General features: G+C 30.9%; 3 pseudogenes; all 3 read left to right on the top strand.

The window, feature by feature from the left end:
* The first annotated feature begins 4,985 nt into the window (after positions 1-4,985).
* LOC144546370 (aspartic proteinase nepenthesin-1 pseudogene) lies at positions 4,986-6,362 on the top strand (annotated as a pseudogene).
* A 7,628-nt stretch (positions 6,363-13,990) lies between these two features.
* LOC144546310 (aspartic proteinase nepenthesin-1 pseudogene) lies at positions 13,991-15,492 on the top strand (annotated as a pseudogene).
* A 6,857-nt stretch (positions 15,493-22,349) lies between these two features.
* LOC144546321 (aspartic proteinase nepenthesin-1 pseudogene) lies at positions 22,350-23,920 on the top strand (annotated as a pseudogene).
* The last annotated feature ends 626 nt before the right edge of the window (positions 23,921-24,546 follow it).

Below are 24,546 nucleotides of genomic sequence, written 5' to 3'. Positions count from 1 at the left end.
ACCCTGACTAACCCGTAGACCAGCCGGATCCGAAGACCGTGAGAACCATGGCCCAGGCGAGTTCGGACCGACGGGACCCGACCCGATGGTAAACACTAGTAGTGCCCCAAGTGACCCTAACCGATAAGGTAAGTTACCACTTTACCACCACCACCGGTCTTTACTAAATAACTAGCAATTCAATTATTTTATTTTTATATTTTATATTTTATTTTGCTATTTTTTATATTAGTTAGTGTAGGCAAAGGAGTGTATTTGATGGGCATCCGAATAAATCTGCTTGGATATTTCAGTTTAGATCGTTCAATTTGCTTTAAGATTAATGTGCAAACTAAAATTATAAATAATTCTATACATCTAAACGCTAAGCGCAAATTTCAACACAATTCGAACAATTTAGATATAACATCAGATCAAATTTAGTTTGATATCTATCGATTGGAGATTTCGCTCCCGTTAGCAATTGAAAATGCCGCTTATTCTTCTTATTCAAAAGCATTCAATTATGAGTCATCTACCTTTCCATTAATGTATTGTTTGAATTTAGTTCCGGATCGTTTGATCAGAATTTAAAGTAATCTAACCAATGCCTCTATTGTTCTGGGTCCTTTAATATCCATGTGGATTCCGATCAAACTGTTTGTTAATATGAATTCTGCAAATATTGGTTTGGAGTACACAAAGCTCGTAAATTAGAAACATTAACAAAGATATAATTTTTCTCAGTTTCAAGATTTTTCAGACCGGTGTTTTTAGCGTTTTTAAATGACTAGTAATTTTTTTTAATAACTTTTAGTTTTTATAACAAAAAAGTTGATTTTACAATAAGTATCTTGGGTATATAGACAAGGAGAGGATAAAAAAAATATGTTTTGCATGATCAATCACACGTATCTTGTTTTGAATACCTTATGCATTATATATAATGTTAACTATCATTTATTGTATATAGAAAACGAAAAAAAATTCTCAACAAATAAGCATGTCTTTATATTTTATTAAGAAAGTTGATAAAACATAGCTTTAGTAATTATATTTAAAAAAAATAAACGAGTTCCTAAATTTTTAAAATATAATATCAGAGAAAATCAATAAAATATATCTTTATATATAATTGTTATTATTGTCAAAAAACCGATTGATAAATATATTTATCTAAATATTAAGGCATCCAAACTCCATCCTTCCATAAACTAGTATATAATAAAGCGATCATTTCCTTTAAAACAGTAGCATAAATGTTTCACAACATTTGAATGGTCAAAGCTAGTGATTATCTTTAACTTATTTTGAAATTTAAAACACATAATTCTACAAACAAACAAAAAATTAAAACAAAATAACCTATCAAATTAAGATTACCTACCAAACAATTTTTTTTCTAAATATTTAGCTATTTATGGTCCATATTTTCCCTTTTCAAAACTTGTGGTTCTACAAATGCTATATACCATATTTGCATACTACCACAGTACAACTTAGTTCTTATTTATTTTTTTTTATTAATTTTTTCGAAAGTAAAACTTAGTTGCTGTGTTTAATGAACTAGATTTTTCATTTCAACATTTAAAGTTACAACAAAATAACCTATCAGATTAAGATTGCCTACCAAACAAAACAAATGTTTGTCTAAACATTTAGCTATATCTATTTTTAATTTATAAAAAAACTATCTCGCAGAGCATTAGCAAATGATTACTTTACAAAAAGTTATATTTGTTGTATATTTATTTGAAGTAAATGATTATTTCCTTCTTTCCAAAAAGTTATATTTTGTTGTATATTTATTTAAACGTTCATTGACCACAGTTATTGGTCATTACACACAATATATATGGTACATATTAGCAGATGGATATCTACAAGTACAACAAAAAAATAATATGCACTACAAGTTCATTTGGCATAACTCAAATTGTTTGAGATCATGATAAGGTTTCATTCACTTGATAGCAACTTTCCTTTCTCTTAGTACCATGATATACTGTAGCCTTCTCTCCTTTTGTGATTGTTTCCATGGACATAATAACATTTAAGATAGATTTATTGATTATTCTAAATTTTGTACAAGAATTCTAAAAAAAATGTAAAATTTAATCTACAAGTACATTTTCGAGATCATGTTGAAAATAAAGATATTGATTCATAATACATACCAAATTTGCGCTATGCATAGTATCGTGGATATAATAATTGTTTATAAATCTATGTTTATATTTATTTATAAACATAATAGTATTTCTTCTTTGTCAATCAACAAATAAGCATGTCTTTATATTTTACTAAGAAAGTTGATACATAGCTTTAGTAATTATATTAATTTTTTTTACACAAGTTCATAAAATTTTAAAACATAATATCAGAGAAAATCAATAAAATCTATATTTATAATTGTTATTATGTCCAAGTAACTGATTGATTTATAAATCTAATATATTTAAATATTAAGACATTCAGACTCTATTCCTCAAATATCTTAATGAGTCAATACATTCTATCTTTTAGATCTTTCATCACATTTATCACCTATATTTTTATAAATATATTAGCAACTTAATTACATTAAAACATTGAACATAATTTATTGAATAAAAATGTTTGAAATTTAGCAAGATATTTAGGAGATTTATATAGTGATAAAGCCAGTAAGAAATTCATTGAGTCATACCATTTTAATTTTGCACCTAAACAAGTATATATGAGCATTAAGTTATCAACTTTATTTATATTTCTTGTTTTAATATATTTCTATCTTTCTTTGTAAAATCTGATCCCATTAATTGATGTCCGTATTAATGGAATCTAGATGCCTGATCTTCATATTTCAATTTTTTTTATAAAAAAAGAGAACATGTGTTTCTTTCTTTAACCACTTCCATTATTTTTATTAATAAATATTTGCCTAGTGGGACCCGTACTTAAGTGGAAATCATAATAATTAATTTCTCAAATAATTACTTGTTTGAATGAACTTGATATTACAATGTTTCCTTTAGATGAAGAAAATGGAATATATATATTAACTAATCTTAGAACAATAATTTGTTGAATTTGTTTTTGTTCTAAGATTCAAAGCTTTATTAATTTATTTTTTTATGATCCAAAAAGTAGTATACAAAGGACCATATAAAAAGATGATAATTTAAAACTACTTTAATTTTTTTTTCCTAAACTATCTGATCATATTCAGACGAAATCAAGCTTACAACAATTTTAAAGCAATTATTGAGAAAAAAAAAGCACATAATTATCGGATCTAGTTAATCGTCAGATCCATTACGAAAATTTATTAGATTCATAATCAAGTCCATTAGCTGCAGTTAATGGTCAGAGTGATCTATTATGTACAAGTATATTTTTAAATATAAAATTGCAATTATGTTTAATTATTTCTTCATTTAATTACTTTAATTGTTTTGTTTTCATACGTTAATCAAGGCTAATCCCTTTAAACTTCAAATTTCTTAAGTCTAACATGACATTTTGTATCAACCAAAAAATAAAATAAAAGAGAATTTTCCTTAATAAACAGTAAACAATAACAACCTCAAAAATAACCAAACAATACAATAATTATATATCATAACTAAGAAACTAACTTATATCAGCTAAAATTAAACCTAATGTACCCTGATTAGGCTCCAGCTGCTCTTCTATTTGTTTTCCAAGCATTTCCGAAATCTGAAGGTTTAAACATTTGTTATTTTCAATTTACTCCTTACACTTATATTTTTCTAAAATTGATAATTCAATTCAATTTAATTTAACAAAATTTGATTGACAAAGAAGAAATGTACCTCAATCGTGTGGTGTTTCTCCAAATCAATAATTTTCAATACCTAGCTACTGTGAATTGTTCTTTCTATGTGCAATATGACAGTGCTGTCGCTGTGCCATTTGTATTAAAAACAAATGGGCTATAGTGATATACAATATTATCATTATGAATTGATTTGTGTTATAGATACATATCTCTATTTTTAATGTCTAAACAATGAACCGTTAAATAATTGTTATATAAAATCATTTTGTATTCTTTTACTATTTTATAAAATAAGCACACTTCATATAAAAATTATACACAAAGTAGTGATTTTTTATCTATCTAAATAAAAATAAAAGTGTTTAAAAATATGTAGATTTCAGTCTTTAAGTACATTTTCATATAGAGATCACGTATCGACTGATTCAAATTTAAAAATAAAGATATAAATCCAGAGCATAGGTCGACCCATAATATGCATATTACCATATATAACCTCACTCAACAATAAAAAATAATTATTTCCTATTATTCTAATTATTATAAGCAACTAACTTGATTTTTTTTTTCTAAAAACAAATACCGTAACAAAAGAACCAAATAAATCCTGTTAATTACCTTCTTATCCGGCTACAGAAGACCCCTAAATCGGTCCAATTTAATTTTAAACTTGTATTTAATTAATACGATTGCACGACAGGCCACTTCCCGGCACGCGTTTAATGACCAATTAATATCCCTAATTAAATCATATAAATATAGATAGAGTAAGGCTTGGGTGCTATATATATATATATATATATATGGATATGGATAGCAAAAGATTATCCGTGCTACGGCTTTAAAAACTTATCGTATAAACTTGAAACTTCTATTTAAGTATTTAAATAAATTGGTTATATAATAAACTCATAGAATACTAACTTTTACTATTTTTGAATTTTTTTTACTATTTTTTATGATCTATGAAAGATGACCTAGAAATAAAAGAAAATTGTCAATATTTTAAGCTATCTTTTGTCATTTTTCATTAATCATAAAAAATAAAAATAAAAATTCAAAAATAGTAAAAATTAGTATTATACTATATAACCAATTTATCGAGCTACTTAAATAGAATTTCAAGTTTATAAGATAAGTTTTTGAAGCCGTAGCACGGATGACCTTATGCTATCCATAGCACCCAAGCCTTACTCAATTAGCAACCAAAATCAATCTCAAACCCATCTTCATTCATTCAATTCATCATGCATAATATAGCATCAATCCTTCTCCTTCTCTTGCTGTGTGTTACAAACATTTCCTTCTCTTGCAGCACACGAACCGAACTGATCCACATAGATGCCGGCACCAACTACACGAAGCTCGAGCTATTACAATGCATGGTGCAGCATAACAAGACCCGAGCAAGATTCCTTGAATCAAGATACATCGATCCCCCCACTAGTACTAGTCAAATTAGCGTCCCGTCGTCATCCCCAAGCAACGGGCAGTACCTCATATATTTATCGATTGGTACACCGGCTCAACCGGTTGCTCTTACTTTAGATACCGGAAGCGACTTGATCTGGACTCAGTGCCAACCATGCCTCCAATGTTTCAACCAACATCTCCCTCTCTACAACCCGTCTAATTCCTCTACTTTCTCTGACATATCATGCGATTCTGAACTTTGTCAGGCACTACCGAACTCTGCATGTCATAACAAGTGTATGTATCTTTACGGATATGGAGACGGGTCGATAACAGTAGGTTCTCTAGGAATTGAGACTTTCACATTAGGATCAACCCAAGTTCAAAAGGTTGGTTTTGGATGCGGGTTTCTGAACGACGGTATTTTCCAATCAAATGAATCCGGTATAGCTGGTTTCGGCCGTGGACCCTTTTCATTGATATCGCAGCTTGGGTATCGAAAATTCTCCTATTGTTTCACATCCTTAGGTGAATCCAAGGGCAGCCCAGTTTTGTTTGGTTCGGCAGCTGAGTTAAACAGTACACAGACCAGAGGAAGAATTCAGTCGACACCATTCATAATCAATCCTGCTATGGCTACATTTTATTACCTCAATTTGACTGGTATAACAGTTGGTACGACACTTTTGGAAATACCCAAGTCGGCATTTTCATTGAAAGAAAACGGCACAGGTGGGGTGCTCATAGACTCGGGCACGAGCATTACTGTACTAGCAGAACCCGCTTACAATCAAGTAAAATTAGCATTTTTGTCCCAAATAAAATTACCAGTTGTGAACAGTACTGTCAATGAATTTGATCTTTGCTTCAGGTTGCCTTCCTCCTCATCTGACAAGGTTCAAGTTCCGAAATTCACATTCCATTTTGACGGTGCAGATTTCGAACTACCAACCGAAAATTATATGGTTCCAGATGCCAGTAACGGCTTGATATGTTTGTTCATGGAAATTTCTCTCGACGGAACAACGACAATCGGCAATTTCCAGCAGCAAAATTTTCATATACTGTATGATCTTGAAGGAGAGAAGCTATCTTTTGCCCCGGCACGATGCGACCTGTTGTAATGCTACTGAGTCCTGACTCTATTTCGGTTGAGGCAGTATTATGCCTGGCTGGCCAACGCCTGATATATTGGTCTTACTGCCTTAGACTAATTAATTAGTTTTAGTTGTATTACAAATATTCTTTTGATTTGTAGATTTTACTTGTATCAATAGATTTGAGGCAGCATTATGCCTGGCTAGCCGCACCTGATTTCATCATTGATCACGATATGAAGAACTATTTTTTTTTCTACCAATAAAGATTGAGTATTATACTATTTATTGTCAATTTTCTTTAGACTCAAAGTGAACTGCAATTTTATTGAGAAATGCTAGTTTCAAGAGATATAACATACACAACGACTACAAAAAATACTGATAAGCCAGAAAATTCTTTGAGGCCAACAAAGATTAGCTCTTAAATAATACAATTTGCTAACACTAATGATTTCCTCGAACGATGAAAATGCTCGGTTGCTAATGAACATGTTTCATGACGATTCTGTGGCGAGAATTACGTTTTATGCACTATAGTATAACTCTATTGATTTTCTCAAATATCTTAATGCATTATTACATATTATCTTTAAAATCTTTTATCACATTTATGATCTATCTTTTCGTAAATGTATACTAGCAATCTTATTACTTTAATTATAACATTGATCCTATATTTATAAAGTTGATCAAGTCAGCAAGAAACAAATTGGATCATATCATTTTAATTTATAACCTAAAAGGTATATATGTGCATGAAGTTTCTTTTTTTGAAATGCTTGATAGTGGCTATCAAGGTATAATTACAGTCTTTGTTCATGTTAGAAAACACATCTCAGCACTAGTAAGGCAAATGCAACAGTTGCATTTTTACAAAACTACCCAAAGAAAAACAGCCCCATCTCCCTTACTATTCTATGCCACTTCTGTTTTTGGAGCCCCTGCAATGTCACAGTCACAGTCCACTTTCAGTCAAACACTGATCTACTAGCAGTGTAGGTGGCATCAGTTTATTTCAGAAAATTTTCTCATTCCTTTGTCGCCAAATCAGCGATAGCACGAACATGAACCTGGATATATACCCATTCTTTCTTCGGCAAAGATCTGTGACTGGCGTAAGTGCATGAGAAGAAAAGGTGATGTGCTGTCTCGTGGTCACAGGATTCACAGAGAACACATCTCATCTCACAATGCAAATTAATACCGCGCGCTTTGCCATGACTTCATGAGTCAGGACTTTGTCTTGCAAGAGTAGATAAGCAAAAATTCGGACCTTAGATGGTGTGTAGCTGTTCCACACTTCATCACACTACAGCAGAAAGGATTTTCAGGGACCGTTATCAGCGGCCGGTGCTGACGTCAGTCACAGAAAATGATTTTCAGCGATCGGTATCAGCTGCTGCCAAAAGACTGTCTGTCATTAAATATTTCCAATGTATCATGCATTGGGCTTTGGATATCTTTCCTTTTGTTTGTTTGATGAAGACATGAGATAGCCCATTAATAACACTGTCATTATATATTTAAACATTTTATCAAAATTGGTATTTACAAATGATTGCAATTAACTTCTTTAATTTATTCAACATGGTTTGTGAAACCATGAATAAGGTTGGAATCAAAAGAGGGATTTCCTACCTAATGAACACAAAAGTATAATTTAATTGAGAAAACAAGAACTACATCTTAGCAAGCAACCACAATTTCAAATATCCTTACAAAATGGCATTGACAAAACTTTTAAAAATAAATAAATAAATAAAAGTTTTAAGTTAATTTTTTTTTGTTAATCCAAAATATATATTTCATTTATTCTTGTATTCATCTATACTGATGCGTGGCAACTAAGTGGATAACTTTGGATCCGAAAATAAAAATGAATTCCAAATTATTTTCTTTAATCCATCACTATTACGAAAATAACACAATTATTCTCCCTGTATTATTTAATAATAATTTAATTATATAAACAAAAAAATCTGGTTGTGATGAGCTTTATCTCATTACTACTATTATATTTTGTGTATATACCTAAAAAAAATTAAATAGATACTCGTTCTCTATTGTTACTAAAATGAATTACCTTTTTTATTTATAGTCTCAAACATACTTAAAAAAATATTTTGTGATGCATTCTATTATATGTGTATATATTTTTTAGTTTGACGTCAAGAAAGTTTTTGCTCAAATCTTTTTTTATTGTTGTTTAACAAAATAAAGTTCCGTTTACGATTAATACTTGTCCGGTTCTGCCATTTAATTTTCATTTTCCCTGTGGCATTGAAATTGTTGTCAATTGAATATATTTCTCCACCAAGCCCTGTAATCAAGAACGAATATTTATATATTCTTTTCAAAGCTTATTTTGTTAACCATCTTAATTAATGGTTTTGATCGTGCGATCTGTTTTATAATTTTTCAGCCTATTTTTTTTAACGTTTTTAAATTAGTAATAAAAAATTCGAAATTTTTTAATCTTTATTATAAATGATTCTGCAACAAATTTTTTGTGTCATGAGAAGGAGAAGAGAGAAGGGACGTTTTGCATGATCTTGTTTTGTATACGTTTTGAATTATATATATAAATAATATTTGCTACGATTTATTGTATATAGAAAAAACAAGAGTTTCTCAATAAATAAGCCTCCATTTATTATTTACTAAAAAAGTTGATAAAATATAACTTTAGTATTTCTATTCAAAATTTTATATTAGTTTTGAAATTCTTAAATTAAAATATTAGAGAAAATCAATAAACCAATTTTGCTAATCTGGTTACATGGACATTATACTTAACAAGGTTAAACAATCAGAATTAACCGTATAATTATTTCAAGTTTTACTATTATATAACATTTTTACGGTATTGAAAACCAAGATTGAAAATATACAAAAAGTCAAACTGCTTAACGATATTAATAGAGTCGATTTTTTTTATTAATATTCTTAATTAAATAAAAATTACACAAATACTTGCTGTTTTTTTTTTTTTTTTTTTCTAAATCTCCAAACTTCCAAAAATTATGGTAGTCCTGAGTGTGTGTGTCTATATATATAGAGAGAGAGGCGGGCTACGGTGAGTTGCGAAGTAAAACGACTATTTTACTTCACGCTTATATTATGCGATTTTAAAGTTCAAAACATCGATCCGAACCGTTCATCTTGTTCTCCATATTGAAATGTGCTTGGAGACCAAATTTTATATTTTTTGAAATTTTTTTACTATTTATTAAGTAATTTTGAAAGTCGCTGATCTGATGGCCCAGAAAATTTTACTGTTTTTTACTGTTCACAGCAAAACAGCAATTTTAAAAAATGCTTAATAAATAGTAAAATAATTCCAAAAAATGTAAAATTTGGTCTCCAAGCACATTTCAATATGGATTAAACATCTAACGGTTCGGATCGATCGTTTGGACTTTCAAAATAAAAATACGGCGTGAAGTAAAAATGCGTTTTACTTCGCAACTCACCGTAGCCTATCTCTCTCTCTCTCTCTCTCTCTCTATATATATATATATATATATATTTGTAAAATTGAGAAGTATTTGAAGAGTAATTGAGTAGTAATTGAAGATAAATAGTGTTATATATTGTTGTGTTATATTGTTATATAATTTTTTTTTTTTGTGTTATATTGTTTTTTTTAATATATTGGCCGTTATGTTTGACAATGTTTTTTAGTACATGTTTATTTGTTATTTTTTAATGTTTGATAATGTGTTTTTACATGTTTATTTATGATCTTGTAATGTTTGACGATGTTTATATTAATTTTTTGATACAATTAAAGTTATATTTTGTTTTAGTAAAGAAGCATCCAGATAAATTAAAATCCAAACATAAAATATCAAACATAAAGTACCAAACATAAAATACCAAAAAGTATTTGATGTATATGAATTTGAAAGAGATAATTAAAGAAAACTATTCAGACACAATAAAAATAAGTATTATAAAATAATAGAATAAAAGTTTAAATAACAAAATTGATATGGAAGACTACAAATAGAATCTGATATTTATATATGAAGGTGTTCGGCTGGACCGTCCGATCAGCATCTAAACACAAAATTTGTGAACTTAAAGAGGTATGAGCATGAAATTTGAGTTACTCGAGTGAGGATGAAAATGTTTGAACTTCAAGAGGTATGAACATTAATAATTTATTGAATAAAATGTTTGAAATTTGCAAGATATCTGGGATATTTGTATAGATATATAGATAAAGTCAACAAGGAACTCATTGTATCATATCATTTCAATTTTTTTCACCTAAAGAGGTATGAGCATGAGGTTTCAATGAATTCATTGAAACCTTGACAAAAGGGTTTTGGTCATTTAATTTGTGGCGGCTGAAGCTCAAAAGGAATCAATTATTAAATCCAATGTATCATGCATTGGGCTTTGGTAATCTTTTTTTTTTTTTTTTTTTTTGATGAAGACATGAGATGACCCAATAATAACACTGTCATTATTTAAACATTTAATTAAATTTGATATTACTACTTGGTGAATGTTGGGCCTAAATAATAGTAGATTAGTAGTCCACCAACAAAGTAAAAAAGAAGAAGTTATAGACAGAATATCGGATACATATGGATACAGATTGGATATTAGATGGATAATCGGATATCAGATATCCATAGATTATATATAAATATTTTCATAATATATATTAAATTGTATGGTATATATCTACTATATATTCGGATAAATATAATTTAAAATTGATAATTATAGATACAGAGATATTAGACGGATACATATAGATATAGATCATAGAGTAAGGCTTGGGTGCTATGGATAGCATAAAAGCATCCGTGCTACGGCCTCAAAAACATATCGTATAAACTTCAAACTTCGATTTAAGTAGCTCAATAAATTGGTTATATAATAAGCTTGTAGAATACTAATTTTTACTATTTTTGGATTTTTTTTTTTTACTATTTTTTATGATTTATGAAAGATGGTCTAAAAATATAAAAATAAAAAATTGTCAATATTTTAAGCTATTTTAGGTCATCTTTCATAAATCATAAAAAATAGTAAATTTTATTTCAAAAATAGTAAAAATTAGTATTCTACAAGCTTATTATATAACTAATTTATTGAGTTACTTAAATCGAAGTTTGAAGTTCACACGTTATGTTTTTGAGGCCGTAGCACAGATACCCTTATGCTATCCATAGCACTCAAGCCTTACTCTATATATATCAAATATATGTAGATATATACATAAATATTTTCATAATATATATTAAATTGTGTTGTATATATCAACTATATATTCGGATACGAATAATTAAAATTTAAGATCATATATGTACCATTAGGGCCTGTTCGTTTGTCACGGAATTGTGCGGGATGAGATTTGACGGGAATGGGAATGCACTTTTAAAAAATGGGAACCCATGAGTACGGGAAAACACATGACTGATTATGAGAATATACTGAAATGAGTGTTCGGTTGTACAATGAGATTGGTTGTGAGAAATCGTATTTTACTTTCTAAATGTTTGATGTTATACAATTATTTTTATTAATAAAATTATTAATAATGCAGTTAAATAAAATAGATTAAATATAAATATTACTTATATTATTATTTTATAAAATATATATTTATAAACATTAAACAGTCGCAACTAACTTTGAAAATGTATGCTAGATAAATTGTGTCAACATCATATATTCAACATGACAATCGACATATGCAACCTATTATTTTGTTTTAAATATAACATAAAAAGAAGTATCCTTATATATACATATCATGATTTGTATTTGAGTGAGTCTATGGTACTATGCATATTACGATTTGTTACCGTGCTACGGCTCTATATTCGAGTTTTCAAATCCTAACGGTCGATCCGAACCGTTTATCTTGTTCTCCATATTAATATGTGTTTGGAGACCAAATTTTACATTTTTTGAAATTTTTTTAGATTTATTGAAAATCACTGTTTTTGGATGGTCCAGAATTTTCAGATCAAGTGATTTTCTAAATATCTAAAAAAATAGTAAAAAAATTTCAAAAAATGTAAAATTTGGTCTCCAAACACATATTAATATGGAGAACAAGATGAACGGTTCGGATCGACCGTTAGGATTTGAAAACTCGAATATAGAGCCGTAGCACGGTAACAACCTGTGATATACATAGTACCATAGACTCACTCTTTGTATTTGTTTGGCAGAAAAAGAGAAAGAATGTAACATTTCACAAGAGAAAGATCCTTCCTTGGAAGGAGAGAAATGTGGTCCCCTCAAGATAATCAAGATAGAGAAGAAATGGTGACTTGAGGATTTTGTACCCTTGAAATTACACTGAAATGAAGATTTTATTTGGCCAAAAATTGACTCGCCGAACACGGTATCGGTATATGAATATTCGGATTTTGAATATTCAAATCTAATTTTCAAATATGGGTTCGTTTTCACCCTTACCTCCAACGGTCATACAACTACTACCTTGTAGGAAAGCGAATTGGCCGCGTCTAATTGGTCAAATATTTGATGTCCAGGTCTTCTTTTGAAATCCACATTGGTTGAAAGTTAAAGTTTAAAATAATAATGTACCAACTATCAAGGGATCTACTGTGAATTGTTCTTCCTCTATGCAATATGCATAGTAACAAGATTTGCGTATTATATCTGAATTATATCTGAATGATTTGTTTTTTTGATGAAGCCGAATCGAATGCCGAATTATTCGGTTGACCGAACTTTGACCGAATTAAACTTGAATAATTCGTGAATTTTACTAATTTTTCTTGAATTTGACAAATTATTAGCAAATTTTTTTTTTTGGCTCTCTTGCAAGACTGAGATATCTGGTCCGGATAATTCCGAATGATTCCCGAATTATACCCGAATCACAAATTTTTGACCTCGCCGAACCGAGCCCGAATAATTCATTTGACACTATGGCAATATGACGGTGCTGTCGCTGTGTCATTTGTATTAAAAACAAAAGGCTATAGTAATATACAATATTATCATTATGAATTGACTTGCGTTATAGATCTATATCTTTATTTTTAACCTCTAAGCAATGAACCGTTAAATGATTTTTATATAAAAACATTTTATATTTTTTTTTACTATTTTATTAAAAAGACACACGTCATATAAAAATTATACACAAAGCAGTGAATTCTTATCTATCTAAATAATAGTAAAAGTGTTTTAAAAAAAATGTAAAATTTATTTTTTTAAGTACATTTTCATTTAGAGATCACGTATCAACTGATTTAAATTTAAAAATCAAGATATAAATGCAGAGCACAGGTCAAACCCATAATATGCATATTACCATAGTCTCACTCAACAATAAAAATAATTCTTTCCAATTAGAAAATTATAATAAGCAACTAACTTCATTTATTCATTTTTTTTTTCTGAAAACAAATACCATAACAAAAGAACCAAATTAATCCTGTTAATTACTTTCTTATGCGGCTACAGAAGATCCCTAATCCTAATACAAAGTACTTATACAGGCGACCATGCATGTCCAATACAGTGGTCTGGCTTAATTATTTAATACAATGCTCTGGCTTAATTATTTAATTTTAAACTGTAATTAAGCCACATGCTCTGGCTTAATTATTTAATACAATGGAACGACCCCTTCCCGGCCGGCACGCGTTTAATGACCAATTCATATTTATATATAGTTTCTCAATTAGCAGCCAAAATCAATCTCAAACCAATCTTCATTCATTCAATTAATCATGCATAATATAGCATCAATCCTTCTCCTCCTCTTGCTGTGTGTTACAAACATTTCCTTCTCTTGTAGCACACGAACCGAACTGATCCACATAGATGCCGGCACCAACTACACGAAGCTCGAGCTATTACAACGCATGGTGCAGCGTAGCAAGACCCGAGCCAGATTCCTTGCATCAAGATACATCGACCACACCACTAGTGCTAGTCAAATTAGCGTCCCGTCATCATCCCCAAGCAACGGGGAGTACCTCATATATTTATCGATTGGTACACCGGCTCAACCGGTTGCTCTTACTTTAGATACCGGAAGCGACTTGATCTGGACTCAGTGCCAACCATGCCTCCTATGTTTCAACCAACCTCTCCCTCTCTACAACCCGTCTAATTCCTCTACTTTCTCTGACATATCATGCGATTCTGACCTTTGTCAGGCACTACGTCCTCAGTCTGCATGTCACAACAAGTGTATGTATCTTTACGGATATGGAGACGGGTCGATAACAGTAGGTTCTCTAGGAATTGAGACTTTCACATTAGGATCAACCCAAGTTCAAAAGGTCGGTTTTGGATGCGGGTTTTTAAACAACGGTATTTTCCAGTCAAATGAATCTGGTATAGCTGGTTTCGGCCGTGGACCCTTGTCACTGATATCACAGCTTGGATATCGAAAATTCTCCTATTGTTTCACATCCTTAGGTGAATCCAAGAGCAGCCCGGTTTTGTTTGGTTCGACAGCTGAGTTAAACAGTACACAGACCAGAGGAAGAATTCAGTCGACACCATTCATAATCAATCCTGCTATGCCTACATTTTATTACCTCAGTTTGACAGGTATAACAGTTGGTACGACACTTCTGGAAATACCCAAGTCGGCATTTTCGCTGAAAGAAAACGGCACAGGTGGGGTGTTCATAGACTCGGGCACGAGCATTACTCAACTTGCAGAACCCATTTACAATCAAGTAAAATTAGCACTTTTGTCACAAATAAAATTACCAGTTGCGAACAGTACTGTCGAGGAATTTGATCTATGCTTCAGGTTGCCTTCCTCCTCATCTGACAAGGTTCATATTCCGAAATTCACATTCCATTTTGACGGTGCAGATTTTGAACTACCAACCGAAAATTATATGGTTCCAGATGCCAGTAACGGCTTGATATGTTTGTTCATGGGAAATTCTCACGACGGAACAACGACAATCGGCAATTTCCAGCAGCAAAATTTTTATATACTGTATGATCTTGAAGGAGGGAAGCTATCTTTTGCCCCGACAAGATGCGACCTGTTGTAATGCTACTGAGTCCTGACTCTATTTCGGTTGAGGAAGCGTTATGCCTGGCTGGCCGATGCCTGATATTTCGGCCGTAGACTAATTAATTATTTTTAGTTGTATTATAAATATTCTTTTGAGTTGTAGATTTTACAACTTGGTGATGGAAAATGATATGTGTACAATTGTGAATGTAATAAGATCTTATTTGTAAAATTTGCTGCTATCAATTGTTAATTAACTTTATTTTTTCCTGGTTGAATATGAAGTGCATATATAGTTGGGACCAATTGTGAATTTATTAGTGTGTTAGTTTCTTCAAGAATCAGTATGTTTGTTTCAGTCTTGTTAGGCACTGCACAACAATATAATGAAATGAGATCAAAGTCTCTATTTTAAATCCAAGTTGCTACTATGATTTAATGCAAAAAAAAAAAATCCAACGACTGAGACAAGAATATGAAAAATTAAATGGAAATAAAAAGAAAAAACAATATCTTATCAATAACTCGAAAATACAAATCTTATAGAAGGACTGTCAATACACAATTCTCTACTATGTCAAAAAATATCAGTTCTCTTAAACATAAATGTATATACTAATTAATTATTGATCACGATATGAAGAACTATTTTTTTTTTCCTAGCAATAAAGATTGAGTACTATGGTCAATTTTCTTTACACCCAAAGTGAACTGCAATTTTATTGAAAAATGCTAGTTTCAAGAGATATGACATACATAACGACTACAAAAACTACTGCTAAGTCAAGAAATTCTCTGAGGCCGACAAAGACTAGCTCTTAAATAATACAATTTGCTAACACTAATGATGTCCTCGAACAATGAAAATGCTCGGTTGCTAATGAATATGTTCAACAACTTGGCGACCATGTGGCGAGAATTACGTCTTATGCACTATAGTATAACTCTATTAATTTTCTCAAATATCTTAACGAATTAATAGATACTAAATTTAAATCTTTCATCACATTTATTATCTATCTTTTAGTAAATGTATACTAGCAACTTTCTTACTTTAAAACATTGATTGTAATTAATTTATTGAATAGAAATGTTTGAAATAGTGCAAGATATTTAGGAGATTTATATATTGATAAAGCAAGCAAGGAACTCCTTTGTACTCATTTCATCTCTATACCAAAGGGTGTTGGTCAATTAATTTGTGGGGCTGAAACCCAAAAGGAATCAATTATCAAACCTAAGGTATCATGCATTGGGTTTTGGATTTCCTTCCTTTTGTTTGTTTGATGAAGACATGAGGTGGCCCATTTAATTAAATTTGGTATTACTACTTGGTGCTTGTTGGGCCTAAATAAAGTAAGTTAATAGTTATTTCAATAACGGTATCTTTTATAAGTTTAGCTGATCTCATCAGGAAGATTAATGATTCACAATTTTCCAACTAGAGATATTAGCTTTCAATCGAGAAAAGGTTTTTGTCCACACTGTTTTGTTCACCATCTGTCAACAACACTAATCTAACGAACTGTCAACTGTATCCAACCTTCCTTTTATAAAAGAGATGCTAATCTCTTTTTCCGCTCTCTCTCTCTCTTCACAGAAGCAAAACTTCTTTCTCTCTTTCCGATCTCTCTTTCTCTCTTCACAAAAGATTCTCCTCTCCTCAACCCCTTCCCTCCGACGACCTCTCCTTTGACGGTCTCCTCTTCGACAGGTTCTTGATCGTGCAAATCTAAACGGCCTCATCTCCTATAGTTCATTTTTCAACGGCAATACCACTACTCGCTACTCGCCGACGCCACTACTCGTTAGCACTTTCTTCTCTCCAACAGACTTCTCTGGCATCTCTCTTAGATTCTAATGGAGAGAGACGATCTAAGAGAGGCAATCTGGAGGAGCGATTTGGTGGAGAGAGATGAGATTGAGGCGATCTGGAGAAGAGAGATAAAGAGCGAAGCGATCTGGAGCATAATCGGGTTATTTTACAGTATTCAATTAGTAGCTTTACAATATACATCTTGTGATTTTACAGTATTCAAAACAACTTGTTTATTTACTAATTTATTTAAGTTTCGTTCCTTCTATTGATTTGAATTGATAATCATGATTTCCTTGCTTCTATTGAAGTTTTATTTGAATTGATGTAGTCTCAGGTATGTATGCATTATATGAACATTGATTTGAATTTTAATTGTATCATTTACTGTTCAATAACGGATCTCGCATTATCTGATGGTCTGATTTGAAATGCATAGTTCATTTTCTTTATATCGTTGTTTTGAATTGTCTGATGTATGAAATTACATGATTCTATATTTTGTTTTACAGCATTCGATTTCACCTTCGAAAGAAGAACACGACGGGATTTTGTCGTCTCTGAAGTAGTCAATTAACATATACCACTTCAGATCTGGTGAAATATGTAGAGTATTTTTACAGGATATAGTTCACGTTTTTACATGACATATATGCACTATTTTATAGTATATATTATTATTGATGTTTACAGGTTTACAGTATATAGTTCACAATTTTACATGATATAGTTCACTGTTTTAGATGATACATGTGTTTTATATGATATAGTTTACAGTTTTATAGTACCTGCATGTAATAAATCCAATTTGTTACATTGTTTATTTTATTTGTATGCAGGATGATATCTCGAAAGAACGTGTGGTTTTGTGATGAGGCTTCTTACTCATCCCAACAATGTTCACAGGAAGTTGTTAATATAGAAGTTTTATTTTTTCATAGTTTGTTTGATGTTATTTTGGATGTTGAATGATATACATATGTTTGGTATTGTGTGATGAATATTATGGATGTATTGAACAGATGCTGTTGAACTGATGTGTTTTGTTGAGCAATTGTGTATTACAGTTTGGATTTATTATATTTGTAGTTAAGATGTGTCATTTTACAGTATTGAGCTATTGTTGTTTTTATTTATTTACTTTTTATTTTGAATGTTCTTAATGTTGTATACATGCAATTGATTTATAGTTTAGATATAGCAATTTTACAGTATTGGTTTTTATAGGTTGTATCTTTTACTTTTATAGTTTAAGTTGACAATTTTATAGTATTGAAATTTTGTATTTTTTACATTTTGTTTTATCGTTTTCATCTGCTTATTTTACATTATTGAAATTTTATAGTTTTTACGTTTTGTTTTCACAGTTTAAGTTGACAATTTTACAGTACTGAAAATTGATACTTTTTAAATTTTATTTAATCATTTTCATCTGCTAATTTTACATTGTTAAAAATTTATAGTTTTTATGTGTTGTTTTTACAGTTTAACTTGATATTTTTACAGCATTGAAAATGAATATTATTTAACATTATATTTTATCGTTTTCATCTGTGAATTTTGCATGTCTGTAATTTTATAGTTTGTACATTTTATTTTTATAGGTAAAGTAGTCAATTTTACAGTATTCAATATTTTGATGATTTATTTGTGTGTTCATTAAATCGATAAAAAAAAATAAAAAAATAATTGAAAATTTTAATTTTGTCTTTTTATCAATTTTTTTTAATCAAAATAACTACTAATAACTAACATTAACTGCCAATAACTTCCTAAAACTGCAATATCCGAAAGTACAATTTTTTTGCCATGTAGTGCAAGTTGCAATTTGTTTTTAACTATCATGAGACCACTTCAAATAGTTGCTGGATGTTTTGTGATTAACTGATATATTTTATGTGATATATTGTATAATTATATAACATATAGGAGTAGTTTTACAGTATTTGCGCATGTCAAAGTTGTAGACAAATGGTGGACAAAAGTCTGTGAACAATTTGACGCTTTCCAAAATTAAATATCCATGCATTACCCCCAGATTCCTTACCAAGTTTATTTATCTTCCTTGATTTTTTTTAATTTTTTTTACAAACTATATATGACACCTCAACATTTCTATGCATTAAACATCATTTGAAAAATGAAATGAACTTGTCCGACGATGACTAATTCTTCTCTGAAAAAAATATTTTAAAATGTAATTTTCAAAAATTAATTTTTTTTTTTTTTAGAAAGTTCAACTATCAGCGTTAATTTCTTCAAGAATTACTTGTTTGTGTTTGCTTTAGATGAATAAAATTTTGATTTTCCTTTAACAGTCAGGACTATATGTCGATATTATTTTTAAAAGAAATCATCTAATATTAGTAAGATTATTATTATAGGATGTGCGTATAATAATACGATTACTATTCAAGCTTTATTATTATTATTATTATTATTATTATTATTATTATTATTATTATTACTACTATAATTATTATTGTTGTTGTTATTATTATTTTTTAATGATCGAAATAGTAGTATAGAACAGACCATATAAAAAAAAATGATAATTTTAAACTACTTTCAAAAATTTGTCCAAAACCATCTGATTATGAACAGACGAAATCCAGCTTACAACAACTTTAAAATTATTACTGAATGAAAAAAAAAAAAAAAAAAAACGCGTCTCAGCAGTACATAATTATTGGATCTTGTTAATGGTCAGATCCATTACGGAAATTCAGAGGTTTTAAATCAAGCGGTTCACAAAAGCGATGTATGTATAAATATTTATTAGATTCATCAAGACCATCAGATGTAGTTAATGATTAGAGTGATATATGTACAAGTATTTACAATTATTTTTTGTAAATAAAAAAAATTGCAATTATCTTGAATTAATTATCCCTTGATACTTCAAATTGGCAAGTGACACAGGGTGGTGAAGATTTTAAAATTTATGGTATTTTAAAATTTTTTTGATGATCATTATTATTGGATTTATTAGGCTCATGATGAAAAATTACACAACAAGAAATATAGAAATCGTACAACTATATTCTAATTTGGCTAAAATTTCTTGAGCCTACCATGACATTTTGTATCAACCAAAAAATAAAAGAGAATTTTCCTTAATAAACATCAAACAATTAACACCTCAAAACTAACCAAGCAATACATTAATTATGTATCATCGCTAGCTAAGAAACTAAATTATATATATATATATATCACCTAAAAACCTCTTAATGTATAAAACCATCAATTAGCTAGCTAGGTTATTTTATACATTAAGAGGTTTCTCTCTATTTTATACCTAAAAACCATCAATTAGAGTCAGGCACTAGCTTCTCCTCTATTTGTTCTCCAAGCTTCTAAAAAGTCTACAGGTTAAAACATTTGTTATTTTCAATTAAAAAAAAAAAACTTGATTGACAAAGAACAAATGTACCTCAATCGTGTGGTGTTTGTCGAAATCAATAAATTTCAATATATGCGAACATCTAGAAAAAATCATGGCCCTTTTACTGAATTTTAAGGTGTTTATATCTTTAAATTTAAGTTGACTTGAGCAGGTGACTTCATATATATATTGACTGTCACTGTTGCCCATCAGATTGTTTGGTTAATGATGAAGACAACTAAGAAAAAATCACAGATGCATGTGGATGTTTGAATGAAAGTAAATTATTGATAATTGCCGATTTTTCTTCTGATATTTTTTTTATAACATTTGTTCCTAAAAAACTGATTAATTTATCCACTCATTAGGGATAATGAGTGTATATAGGGCTGACGAATAAATTCGTAGTTCGTGATTCGATTCGGGTTTGATTCGAGTTTAATTCGATTCGAAATGGTTTCGAATTGAAAGAAACCAAACCAGGTTCGGTTTGAAATTAATTCAAACCAAACTCAAACCTAGCCTAGTTCGATCGAAATGGGTTCGGTTACTTTTATAGTTTGAATCTCATAATAACATCAGCCGTCTATTTACCTGATGAAATTAAAATCCAAGATAGACATTCATAATTTAACTTAGCCGACACTCTCTCACTCTCAAATCTCAATAACCTAGTTCTCTCTCCACCTCTCCCTAACTCACTCTCCCTCTAGCTCTAAAATCTAGCCGACGCTCTCGGCGACTGGCTGTCTCTCCAGCTGTCACTCCTCTCTCCGTCCTAGATGACTGTATCTCCTCTCTCTTCGGTCGTCTCTCATAGTTCATACCAGGAAAGCCGTCTCTGATATATTTTTTCATGAACAATTTTTTAACTTAAAAACACTTATTTCATAGTTCATACCGGTAAAAGGAAGCCATGTGAATTTTGTCCCGCGAGAAAAAATTAATGTATAAACTACCGGTATAACTAGGGCTGCTAAAAAATATTTTAGTTTGTGATTCGATTCGGGTTCGATTAGAAAAATGTGTAGTTCGCAATTAATTCGATTCGAAATGGATTCGGTTCGAAACGAATCAAACCAGGTTTGATTCGAAATTAATTCAAACCAAACTCAAACCTAGGATAAGTTCGGTTCGGTTCGATTCGTTGCCACCCCTAAGTGTATATATGGACATTGATGAGTTTCAAAACAAAATAGTGATAAATTAATGTGTGGCTGATTAATTATTTTGAGATTATTATTACAAAATAGTGATATTAAAAATAGTTTGGAATTATTCAAAGGAATGAAAAGTAAACAATGACTATTCAAAATAGTGATATATATATATATGAATTAATGTATGGCTTGCTGGCTTTGAAATTTATTTTCATTCTATAATTATATTAAGCGTGTCCTTTTGAAGAGGTCATCATTTTGGAAATATCAGTACGTCTGATCGATGTTAACTAAAATTGAGAAGAGCCTCAAATTAAGTGTAGGAAAGCGAATTGGCCGCATCAAATTGGTCAAATATATTATCGATGTCCACCTTGGTTGAAAGTTAAAAGTTTAAAATATATAATGTACCAACTATCAAGGGATCTACTGTGAGTTGTTCTTCCTCTCCTCTGTGCAGTGTGCAATATAATACGACGATGCTGTCGCTGTGCCATTTGTATTCAAAACAAATTAATCCTGTTAAGTACTTTCTTATGCGGCTACAGAAGACCCCTAAATCGGTCCAATTTAATTTTAAACTTGTATTAATTTAATTAATACAATTGCACGACCATCACGGCACGCGTTTAATGACCAATTCATATCCCTAATTAAATCATATAAATATAAATATAGTTTCTCAATTAGCAGCCAAAATCAATCTCAAACCAATCTTCATTCATTCAATTTATCATGCATAATATAGCATCAATCCTTCTCCTCCTCTTGCTGTGTGTTACAAACATTTCCTTCTCTTGTAGCACACGAACCGAACTGATCCACATAGATGCCGGCACCAACTACACGAAGCTCGAGCTATTACAACGCATGGTGCAGCGTAGCAAGACCCGAGCCAGATTCCTTGCATCAAGATACATCGACCACACCACTAGTGCTAGTCAAATTAGCGTCCCGTCATCATCCCCAAGCAACGGGGAGTACCTCATATATTTATCGATTGGTACACCGGCTCAACCGGTTGCTCTTACTTTAGATACCGGAAGCGACTTGATCTGGACTCAGTGCCAACCATGCCTCCTATGTTTCAACCAACCTCTCCCTCTCTACAACCCGTCTAATTCCTCTACTTTCTCTGACATATCATGCGATTCTGACCTTTGTCAGGCACTACGTCCTCAGTCTGCATGTCATAACAAGTGTATGTATCTTTACGGATATGGAGACGGGTCGATAACAGTAGGTTCTCTAGGAATTGAGACTTTCACATTAGGATCAACCCAAGTTCAAAAGGTCGGTTTTGGATGCGGGTTTTTAAACAACGGTATTTTCCAGTCAAATGAATCTGGTATAGCTGGTTTCGGCCGTGGACCCTTGTCACTGATATCACAGCTTGGGTATCGAAAATTCTCCTATTGTTTCACATCCTTAGGCGAATCCAAGAGCAGCCCGGTTTTGTTTGGTTCGACAGCTGAGTTAAACAGTACACAGACCAGAGGAAGAATTCAGTCAACACCATTCATAATCAATCCTGCTATGCCTACATTTTATTACCTCAATTTGACAGGTATAACAGTTGGTACAACACTTCTGAAAATACCCAAGTCAGCATTTTCGCTGAAAGAAAACGGCACTGGTGGCGTGTTCATAGACTCGGGCACGAGCATTACTCAACTAGCAGAATCCGCTTACAATCAAGTAAAATTAGCATTTTTATCCCAAATAAAATTACCAGTTGTGAACAGTACTGTCGAGGAACTTGATCTTTGCTTCAGGTTGCCTTCCTCCTCATCTGACAAGGTTCAAGTTCCGAAATTCACATTCCATTTTGACGGTGCAGATTTCGAACTACCAACCGAAAATTATATGGCTCCAAATGCCAGTAACGGCTTGATATGTTTGTTGATGGAAAATTCTCTCGACGAAACAACGATAATCGGCAATTTCCAACAGCAAAACTTTCATATACTGTACGATCTTGAAGGAGGGAAGCTATCTTTTGCCCCGACACGATGCGACCTGTTGTAATGCTACTGAGTCCTGACTCTATTTCGGTTGAGGAAGCATGCATTATGCCTGGCTGGCCGACGCCTGATATATCGGCCTTAGACTAATTAATTATTTTTAGTTGTATTACAAATATTCTTTTGATTTGTAGATTTTACAACTTGTATCAATAGATTTGAGGCAGCATTATGCCTGGCTAGCCGCGCCTGATTTCATCATTGATCACGATATGAAGAACTATTTTTTTCTACCAATAAAGATTGAGTATTATACTATTATTGTCAATTTTCTTTAGACCCAAAGTGTACTGCAATTTTATTGAGAAATGCGAGTTTCAAGAGATATGACATACATAACGACTACAAAAAATACTGTTAAGCCAGAAAATTCTCTGAAGCCGACAAAAACTAGCTCTTAAATAATACAATTTTCTAATACTAATGATGTCCTCGAACGATGAAAATACTCGGTTGCTAATGAATATGTTTCAAAAAATTGGCAACAATATTGTGACGAGAATTATGTCTTATACACTATATATAGTATAACTCATTAATACATATTATCTTTTGAATCTTTTATCACATTTATTATCTATCTTTTTGTAAATGTATACTAGCAATTTTATTACTTTAATTTTAACATTGATTCTATATTTATAACGTTGATAAAGTCAGCAAGAAACAAATTGGATCATATCATTTTAATTTATAACGTAGAAGGTATGAGCATGAAGTTTCAATGAACTCATTTCATCGCTACACAAAAGGGTGCTGGTCATTTAATTTGTGCGACTGAAGCCCAGAAGGAATCAATTATTAAACCCAATAAGGTATCATACATTGGGCTTTGGGCTTTGGGCTTTGGATGTTTGTTTGATGAAGACATGAGATGGCCCAATAAT

This window comes from Carex rostrata, chromosome 29 (genome assembly GCF_964058835.1).
Source record: "Carex rostrata chromosome 29, lpCarRost1.2, whole genome shotgun sequence".
NCBI lineage: Eukaryota > Viridiplantae > Streptophyta > Magnoliopsida > Poales > Cyperaceae > Carex > Carex rostrata.
The sequence above is the reverse complement of the archived record's forward strand: the minus strand, read 5'-3'. Positions and strand labels throughout refer to the sequence as shown.